Here is a 10,976-nt window from a genome sequence, read left to right on the forward strand (position 1 = left end):
TATGCATTATAGCATCTCTGGTTTTTATTCATTAGATGCTCACAGCACCTGCCCTCCCCCATCAGTGACAATCGGAAATGTCTCCAGACATTCCAAACATCCCCTTGAATGTAAAATTACCCCTATTTGAGAACTACTGGTCTAATATAGTCAGGTTTCTGTTCTTAAAGTTTTATCAAAGAGTTCTCTACTTTTTTATATAATGAGTTTCTGAAATATCTGAAGTCAGAGTCTGAAAGATGAGCAATATATTTATATTATAAAGAATTTTGTTATAGAAGACAAATAAAAGGGAGATAAACCTTTTTAACTTACCATTGCGTTCAGTAGCACATCGTGGGTCTGTTGTTGCTGTAATTTTTCCATATTTTTAAACTCTGCATTTTTCCTTCACCATTGAACCCACATTTGATCACCATAAATCCATTGAACTGTAGCTTGAAGCTCAAGCATTATCACTGAAGGCATAGAGGAGGACTTTCATCTGTGTCTCAATTTTGTAAGACCTGTGCTTTTTGTTTTTGTAATTAGGTACTTTTCAATTTTCCATTTTCCACTCATTTCTCTGAAATGAAAATAAATATCAAAGTAATCAAATAAATATCCCTATATAACAAAGATGACCACAAAGCCAGAGTCAAATTGGTGACATTCATGTTTATTTTTTTATTTCATTCTTATTTTGTATTAAGTTATAGTTGATTTACGATGTTGTTAGCTTCAGGTGTAGAGCAGTGATTCAGTTCTATATATACATATGTCCAGTTTTTTCATTCTTTTCCCATATAGGTTATTGCAGATTATTGCATAGAGTTCCCTGTGCGATACAGTAGGTCCTTGTTGATCCTCTGTTTTATATATCGTACTGTGTATATGCTAATCTCAACTCCTAATTTATCCATCCCCTGTCTTTCCATTTTGGTAGCAATAAGTTTGTTTTTGAAGTCTCTGTGAGTCTGTTTCTGTTTTGTAAATAAGTTCATTTGTATCATTTTTTAAGATCCCATATATGAGTAGTAGCATACGATATTTGTCTGTCTTTGATTTACTTCACTCAGTATAATAATCTCTAGGTCCATCTATGTTGCTGCAGATGGCATTATTTCACTCTTTTTAATGGTTGAGTAATATTCCATTGTATATATGTATTTCATCTTCTCTATCTATTCCTGTGTCAATGGACATTTAGTTTACTTCCATATCTTGGCTGTTGTAAATGGCACTGCTGAGAACATTGGGGTGCATGTATCTTTTTGAATTACACAGCAGTGGGACTGCTGGGTCATATAGAAGTTCTGTTTTTAGAACTACTGTTCTTCATAGTGTGTGTGTATAAAAAGTTGCTTCTCCATACTGTTCTCCATAGTGTGTGTGTATGTGTGTGTGTAAAGATGCTCAGTTGTGTCTGACTCTTTGTGACACCATGGTCTATAGCCTACCAGGCTCCTCTGTCCATGGAATTTTCCAGGCAAGAATACTGGAATGGGTTGCCATTTCATACTCCAGGGGATCTTCCTGAGGCAGGTATTGAACCCACATTTCTCGTGTCTCCTGCATTGGCAGGCATATTCTTTACCACTGTACCATCTGGGAAGCACTGTTTTCTCCATAGTGGTTGTATCAATTTACATTCTCACCAACAGTGCAGAAGAGTTCTTTTTTCTCCACACTCTCTCCAGAATTTATTGTTCATAGACTTTTTGATGATGGGCATTATGATGAGTGTGAAGTGATACCTCATTGTAGTTTTGATTTGCATTTCTCTAATGATTAGCAGTTTTCATGTACAGCATATTTTCATGTGCTTTTTGGCCATCTGTATGTCTTCTTTGGAGAAATATCTATTTAGATATTCTGCTAATTTTGATTAAGTTATTTTGATGTTTAGCTGCATGAGCAGTTTGTATATTTTGGAGATTAATCCCTTGTCTGTTGCTTCATTAGCAAATATTTTCTCCCATTCTGTGTGTTGTCTTTTTAAAAAAATTTTTATTGGAGTTTAATTGGATATACAAAGTTATAGGTTATACAAGGTTATTGGATATACAAGGTTATAGATTGTTTTTTCATTTTGTTTATAGTTTCCTTTGCTTTGTAAAAACTTTTTAAGCTTAAGTTCCATTTGTTTATTTTCATTAGTCTAACAGGTGGATCCAAATATGGCAAAGAATGTTCTGCCTGTGTTGTCCTCTAAGAGCTTTATAGTATCCAATTTTACATTTATTTAGGTCCTTAATCCATTTTGGGTTTATTTTTGTGTATGGTATTAGAGAATTTTCTAGTTTCACTCTGTTATATGTAGCTGTCCAGGTTTCCCAGCATTGCTTATTGAAGAGATTGTCTTTTCTCCATTGTATATTCTTGTCCCATTTGTCATAGGTTAATTGAGCATAGGTGCATGCTCAATTTATTCATTTATTTCCAGGATTTTTATCCTAATCCATTGATCTAGATTTCTGTTCTTGTGCCAGTACTGTTACTGTTTTGATTACTGTAGCTTTATAGGAGAAGGAGATGGCAACCCACTCCAGCGTTCTTGCCTGGAGAATCCCAGGGATGGCAGAGCCTGGTGGGCTGCTGTCTGTGGGGTCTCACAGAGTCAGACGTGACTGAAGCGACTTGGCAGCAGCAGTATAGTCTGAGCTTAGAGAACCTGATTCCTCCAGCTCCATTTTTCTTTCTTGGGATTGCTTTGGCTATTTGAGGTCTTCTGTGTTTCCATACAAATTAAAATTTTTTTATTCTCATTCTGTGAAAAATGTCATTGGTAATTTAATAAGGATTGCATTGAATCTATAGATTGTCTTAGGTAGTGTAGTCATTTTGACAATATTGATTCTTCCCTCCAAGACCATGGAATTCTGTTTGCCTTCTTTGATTTTCATTGGCATCTTATAGTTTTCAGAGTACAGGTCTTTTGCTCCCTCAGGTATGTTAATTCCTAGGTATTTTCTTCTTCTTGATACAATAGTAAATGGGATTGTTTCTTTAATTTCTTTCTGATGTTTTGTTGTTAGTGTATAGAAATGGAAGAGTTTTCTATGTACTAATTTTGAATCCTGCAACCTTATCATATTCATTAACGAGCTCTATAAGTTTTCAGTCAGCATCTTTAGAATTTTCTATGTATGGTATCGTGATATCTGCAGATAGATGCCGATTTCCAATTTGTATTTCTCTTACTACTTTTTCTTTTCTGATTGCTGTGGCCAGGGTTTCCAAAACTATGCTGCATAAAAGTGTCAAGAATGGACATGCTTATTTTGTTCCTGATCTTAGAGGAAATGCTTTTGGCTTTTCACCATTGAGTATGATGTTAGCTGTGTGTTTGTCGTATATGGACTTTATTGTGTTAAAGTAGTTTCCCTCTATGCCCACTTCTTGAAATTTTTTTTAAAATCATAAATGGATGTATGTTGAATTTTATCAAAGGTTTTTTTTTTTGCATCTATTCAATATGGTTTTTATTCTTCAGTTTGTTAATGTGTATCACACTGATTGATTTGCAGATATTGAAATATCCTGCATCCCTAGGGTAAATCCCACTTCATCATGGTTTATGACTCTTTTAATGTATACTTAACTGATGCTGAAGCTGAAACTCTAATACTTTGGCCACCTGATGTGAAGAACTGACTCATTTGAAAAGACCCTGATGCTGGGAATGACTGAAGGTGGGAGATGAGGATCACAGAGGATCAGATGGGTGGATGGCATTGCTGACTCAATGGACATGAGTTTGAGTAAACTGCAGGAGTTGGTGATGGACAGGGAAGCCTGTCGTGCTGCAGTCCATGGGGTTGCAAAGAGATGGACGTGACTGAGCGACTGAATTGAGCTGAACTGGATTTTGTTTGCTAGTGTTTTGTTGAAGATTTTTGCATATTGGCCTCTAATATTCTATTTTTTTGTATGGTATTTTTTTGTGTCTGGTTTTGGTATCAGGGAGATGGCAGCCTCATAGAATGAATTTGGACGTGTTCCTTCCTCTGAAGTATTTAGGAATACTTTTAGAAGGATAGGTGTTAATTCTTCTCTAAATGTTTGATAGAATTCTCCTGTGAAGCCATCTTGTCCTCGACTTTTTCTGAAGTTTTTAAAATCAGTTTCAATTTCACACTTGTGATTGGTCTGTTCATATTTTCTATTTCTTCCTGGTTTATTCTTGGAAGATTGTACCTTTCTCAGAATTTTCCAGTTTCTTTTGGGTTGTCCATTTTATTGGCATATAGTTGCTTGAGATTCTTTAAATCATAAAGAATGATTCTTATGATTCTTTGTATTTCTATGGCAACTTCCCTTTAACTTCTCCTTTTTATAGATTTGAGCCCTCTCGCTTTTTTTCTTGCTGAATTTAGCTAAATTTTTCTAAATTTTATCTTTTTAAAGACCCAGTTTTTAGTTTCATTAATCTTTTTTATTTTTATTTTTTTGTCCCTACTTCATTTATTTTGCTCTGATCTTATGGTTTTTTCCCTTCTACTAACTCTGGGTTTTGTTTATTCTTCTTTCTTTAATGTCTGTCAGTGTAAGGTTAGGTTGTTTATTTGAGATTTTTCTTATTTCCTGAGGTAAGTTTGTATCACTATAAACTTCCTTCTTAGAACTGTGTTTGCTGCATTTCAGAGGTTCTCGATCAGCATGTTTTCATTTGTCTTTAGGTAATTTTTGATCTCCTCTTTCATATCTTAAGTGATCCATTGGTGTTTGTAGCATATTATATAACCTCCACATGTTTGTGTGTTTTACAGGTTTTTTTTTTTTTTTTCATGTAATTGATTCCTAATCTCATAGTGTTATGGTTGGAGAAGATGTCTGATGTAATTTCAATCTTCTTAAATTTACCAAGGCTTGCTTTGTGGCCCAACATGTAATCTGTCCTGGAGAATGTTCCAAGTGCACTTGAGAAGAATGTATATTCTGCTGCTTTTGGATGGAATGAATATCTATTAAGTCCATCTAGTCTAATATGTCATTTAAGACCTTTGTTTCCTTATTGACTTTCTGTCTGGATGATCTGCTCATTGATGTAGGTGGAGTATTAATGTCCCCCACTATTATTTTGTTACTGTTGATTTTTCTTTTTGTGGCTGTAAGCATTTGCCTTATATATTGAGGTACTCCTATCTTAGGTGCATATATATTTACAATTGTCCTATTCGTTGGATTGATTCCTTGATCACTAGGTAGTGTCCTTCTTTGTCTCTTATTACAGTATTTATTTTAAAGTCTATTTTGTCTGACATGCATGTACAATTGATGTAATGGTGAGCTTTTCCATTAATAATTTTCTTGCTTCTAGTTGTGGCCTTTTCTTTTCCACTTAGCGACGTTCCTTTAGCATTTGTTGTAAAGCTCATCTGGTGGTGCTAAATTTTCTTAACATTTGCTTGTCTGTAAAGCTTTTGATTTCTCCACTGAATATAAATGAGAGCTTTGCTGGGTAGAGCATTCTTGGTTGTAGGTTCTTCTCTATCACTTTAAATATATCATACCTCTCTCTTCTGGTCTTCAGAGATTCTGCTGAAAAATCAGCAGATAACCTTATACGAATTCCCTTGTATGTTATTTTGTTATTTGTTTCTTGCCCCTTGTTGCTTTTAATATTTCTCTTTGTTTTAAATTTCTTAACTTGATTAATATCTCAGTGTGTTCCTCCTTGGGTTTATACTGTATGAGATTGTGCTCCTTGGACTTGAGTGTTTCATTTCCCATGTTAGGGAAGTTTTCAGCTATTATCTCTTCTAAGATTTTCTCAGACCCTTTGTCTCATCACCTTCTGGGATCCTATAATGTGAATGTTGGTATGTTTTATATTGTACCAGATGTCCCTTACACTGTCCTCATTTCTTTTCATTCTTCTTTCATTCCTCTGTTCTGCAGCAGTAATTTCTACCAATCTGTCTTCCAGCTCACTTATGCATTTTTCTGCCTCATTTATTCTACTCTTGATTCCTTATAATGTATTTTTCATTTCAGTTATTACATTGTTCATCTCTGTTCTTTAAAGATTCTAGATCTTTATTAAAGCTTCTTGTACTCTCTCAGTCTTTGCCTCTATCCTTTTTCTGAGATCGTGGGTCATCATTGCTATTGCTCCTCTAAATTCTTTTTCAGCTAGATTACCTATCTCTACTTCACTTGTTCTTCTGGAGTTCTATATTGTCTTTTGTTTGGGACATAAAATTTTCTGTTTGTGGTCTCTGTTCCTCAGGCTGCAAGGCTATAGTTCCTCTTGCTTCTGGTGTCTGTGCCCAGGTGGGTGAGGCTAGTCTAAAAGGCTTGTGCCTTTTAGTGGGAGGGACTGGTGCTTGCCAGCTGGTGGGTAGACCTGGTTCTTATTCTTCTGGTGGGTAGGGCCATGTCAAGGAGTGTGCTTATAGGTGGCTGTTGGCTCAGGATGAATTTAGGTAACCTGTCTGCTGATGGGAGAACCTCTTGATGATCATGAAAGAGGGAAGTGAAAAAGCTGGCTTAAAACTCAACATTCAAAAAACTAAGATCATGGCATCTGGTCTCATTACTTCATGGCACATAGATGGAGAAACAATGGAAACAGTGACAGACTTTATTTTCTTAGGTTCCAAATCTTTGCAGATGGTGACCGCAGCCATGAAATTAAAAGCCTTGGAAGAAAAGTTATGACAAACCTAGACAGCATGTTAAAAAGCAGAGGCATTACTTTGCTGACAAAGGTCCACCTAGTCAAAGCTATGGTTTATCCAGTAGTCATATACGGATGTGGGAGTTGGACCATAAAGTAGGCTGAGCACTGAAGAACTGATGCTTTTGAATTGTGGTGTTGGAGAAGACTCTTGACAGTCCCTCAGACTTCAAGGAGATCAAATCAGTCAATCCTGAATATTAATCAGAGGGACTGATGCTGAAGCTCCAATACTTTGGCCACCTGATGTGAAAAACTGACTCACTGAAAAAGACCCTGATGCTGGGAAAGATTGAAGACAAAAGGAGAAGGGAATGACGGAGGGTGAGATGGTTAGCTAGCATTACTGACTCAGTGGACATGGATTTGAGCAAACTCAGGGAGAGAGTGAAGGACAAGGAAGCCTGGCTGCAGTCCATGGGGTTGCAAAGAGTTGGGGACTGAACAACTGCTGATGGGTGGGGCTGTGGCCCCACTCTATTGGATGTTTGGCCTGAGGCATCCCAGCTCTGGAGTCTAGAGGCTGTTGGGCGGGGCCAGGTCTCACTAGCTAAATGGAGCCCTCCAGGATGGCTCATGTCAATGAATAGTCGCTTGGACCTCTGCCACCAGTGTTCTTGCCCCACAGCCGTCCACTGCCTCCCCAGGAGTCCCTCCAGATCCACAGGTAGGTCTGGCCCAGACTCGTGTGGCTTTTCCCTGGGTCCCAAGGCATGTGAAACCTTGTATGCACCCTCGGAGGCAGAGATTCTGTTTTCGCCAGCTCTGTAGAGTTCCTGCACATAAGCCCTGTTGGCCTTGATGGCTAAGTGCTCTGGGGGCTCCTCCTCCTAATGCCAGACCCCCAGGCTGGGTAGCCTGATGTGGGGCTCAGAAGTCTCACTCTCATGGGAAAACCTCTCTGCTACGCTTATTTTCCATTTGGGATGTTGCTCACCCAGTGGGTGTGGGATTTGATTATATTGAGAAAGTGCACCTGCTATCATCTCTTGTGGCCTCTTGGTTTGGATGTAGAATATCATTTTTTTTGGTAGGGTTGAGTCTTTTTTGTCAGTGATTATTTGGTAGTTAGTTGTGATTTTGGTGTTTCAGTGACAAGAGGTGAGTTCAAGTCCTTCTACTTCACCATCTTATCTTTCTTCCATGACCTGCCCTTGATTTTCATTGAACTGTTCACTATGGAGACTGAATGAGATAGATGCTTGTCTGCTGATATAAAAAAGTACATTTTACTTTCACCTTCCTTAGTCTTACTTCATTTTTCCTATGCCTAGTTTCTCCCTTGCTGAGTTTATTTCCTCTTTTCCATCTCAATCTCTGGACTCGACAGTATAGTGTTTGGACTATTTGTGTGGCTCAGTAGAGGCATCCTCAGGTCTCAGTACTGAGCACCTGATCTTATACACCAGACCCCCGTGATGTTTAAGGCACTTTGCTCTCGCTGAAGTTGAACACTTGCCTGGGAGCACCCTCCATTGGCCCCTGCTTTTGTAGAGAAACATTACAGATGGTTGAATGTCTGATAATATGAGGATAAAAAGGGCAGAGTCCTTGTTCTTTTAGGCATTTGTCATTTAGTGATGGAAACAGATGCAGCCTCAAGTAATACTTAGAAGAATTGCATAAAAAGACAGGGACACTGGAGTGACTAAATTCAAAGTAGAAATACTGGGGTTGAAGTGTGTTATCCAAGTACATTCTAGTGGAGAGGGTTAAAAGAATATCTCCATCTAAACCAGCAGCACAGATCTGGTGGAGGTCCTCTTTTAGAACCTAACTACAAGTACAGTCTTCCTTAATCAAACCTGTGATCAGAGCACAGGAAATGTTGCAATTGAAATTCACTTCTCTGATGCCTGGAAATGGTTTTGTTGAATTAGTGGATTCAATAGATCAGTCTTTGGTTAAGTCTTCTGATATTAGTAGACAGTGTGATTAAAGACCCTTTGGTCAGACCACCAGTGTTGGGATTCAAAATCTGTCATGTACCCTCCTGTGACTTTCACCGTATAATAATTCAAAGTTCTTTGCCTCAGTTTTCTTATGTGTAAAAATTGGATCAAGAAACTCTATTTGATAGAGTGTTGTGAGAATTATGATCCTAAAGGAAATCAGTCCTGGATGTTCATTGGAAGGACTGATGTTGAAGCTGAAACTTCAATATTTTGGCCACCTGATGCGAAGAGCTGACTCATTTGAAAAGACCCTGATGCTGGGAAAGATTGAGGGCAGGAGGAGAGAGGACGACAGTGGATGAGATGGTTGGATGGCATCACCGACTCAATGGACATGAGTTTGGGTGGACTCTGAGAGTTGGTGATGGACAGGGAGGCCTGGCGTGCTGAGGTTCATGAGGTCGCAAAGAGTCGGACACGACTGAGTGACTGAACTGACCTGAACTGTGGGAATTAAATGGTAATGCCTGTCATGTGCCCAAAACAGTGCCTGGCACCTAGTAAATTTCTTGATAATAGTTATCTCTTATTAATATTTATTTGTGATACCTTATAGAATTAATTTATTCTTTCAAGCAGTATACTATAAGAACTGATGATTTTATCTTTACAAAAATCACATTTGTAATTATAATTTTTTTGTATAGTGACTCAGTCCCAATCAATCTCTTCATCTTTTTGTTGTCAGTAACATGTGACTAGATTTCCATCATTAACAGACTATTTCTAGAGTTGCCAATGTCTCAGAAATCATTCTATTGTTTCAAAATGGGAAACAACCTTGATGGACTATTTTTCTTTCCTTTACTTAAAAAGTGTTTTTCTACTGTCATTACAGACCTTGGGTGTTCATTTTATTTTTCTACTGTCAAATTTTTCTGACTTTTAAAAATAAGGATAAATGCACTCCACAAAACACTGCAAAGCTCTCAAATTCATTTGCTGTTCATATGCTTTTCTTAGACATGTGTAGTTTTGATTTTCCTCAGCACCTTGAGTGTGAGAGATGGATGGCTAGTGTCTGGAATCTTCTGACCTAGGTTAAAAGGCCTCAAGAGGAATGAACAGACTAGACTCACAGATATCATAAAGCAGTCCTATTACAGCCACCTCGTCACTTCCCTATGCAATAGCCCCTTAAAGTCAGCATAACAACTTTAGGTAGGCCTCATAATCAGCATCCTTCTCTCCTGGCATAAAAATAACCACACTTTTAGAAAACATTTTTGAAAGAAAAAGATTGGATTTAGAGATTAGGAGTATTTATCTCAGAGACAATTCCTAGGGAAGGCTTCAAGTTTATGAAGGGTTATTATTGCAGAGAATAGGGACCAGCTGTTCTCCATCTCTCAAGAATCCCAAAGAGAGGGCTAAGCCTCAGCATGAAATAATTAGGTTGGTATGAAGAGGAATTTCCTGATGGTGAGAGTAAAACATTGAAAGGAATACCTTAAAATCTGAAAGAACTCCCAAAGCAGAATAATTCTCCTGGAGCACTCTCCACATCTGAAATCTACTAAAGCCTTAAGCTTTCCAGAGGTGTGAAATAACACATCTACATTCCTCAACAGGCATTACTAACATCCTAAATGATCACACGTGGTGGTGTGTTCGGTATATATTTTCTATAGATGGTCTGCAGTTTGTACTTTGCTGTCTCAAGTGGTTCTAGTGATATAGTCTGGGAGGTAGAATTGTGTCCTCTTTGAAATCAGACATACCTGGCAGGCATCCACGTTCTACAGTTTTGATTCAGAGGCTCACTGTGTGGTGTTTTAACAAGTTGCTTCATCCCTCTGAGACTTAATCTTCTAGAGTAAAGGAGGGTATGTGTGTGTGTTAGTTGTTCAGTTGTGTGTGAGTCTGCAATCCCACGGACTGTGGCCCACAAGGCTGCTCTGTCCATGGAATTCTCCAGGCAAGAGTACTGGGTGACCATTGTCTTTTCCAGTGGATCTTTGCATCCCAGGGATCAAACCCGGGTATCCCACATTGCAGGGAGATTCTTTGCCATCTGAGCCATCAGTGAAGCCTATATTTATGTATGCACATATACATATGCATACATTAAGTAGGAGAATTTTGTAGAAAAAATCCTTATGGGAGACAAAACTCCTTAAACAGATGCTTAAGTGCATAGTACCTGACATTAAAGTCTTTGTCCTACAAAAATGTCACAGATTCATTTTAAAAGCAAAATGCCACCTGGAAATTTTAAAATTCTCTCAATTCTTGGTCAAAGAGAAAAACCAAAGTAAAATATGAGAATATCTAGAAAACATCATTAATTAAAACATTAAATGTCAGGACCCATGGGATACAGCTAAAACCATGCTTAGAGAAAAAACACAACCTTC

Source organism: Odocoileus virginianus, chromosome 4, assembly GCF_023699985.2.
Source record: "Odocoileus virginianus isolate 20LAN1187 ecotype Illinois chromosome 4, Ovbor_1.2, whole genome shotgun sequence".
In the NCBI taxonomy this organism is placed as follows: domain Eukaryota; kingdom Metazoa; phylum Chordata; class Mammalia; order Artiodactyla; family Cervidae; genus Odocoileus; species Odocoileus virginianus.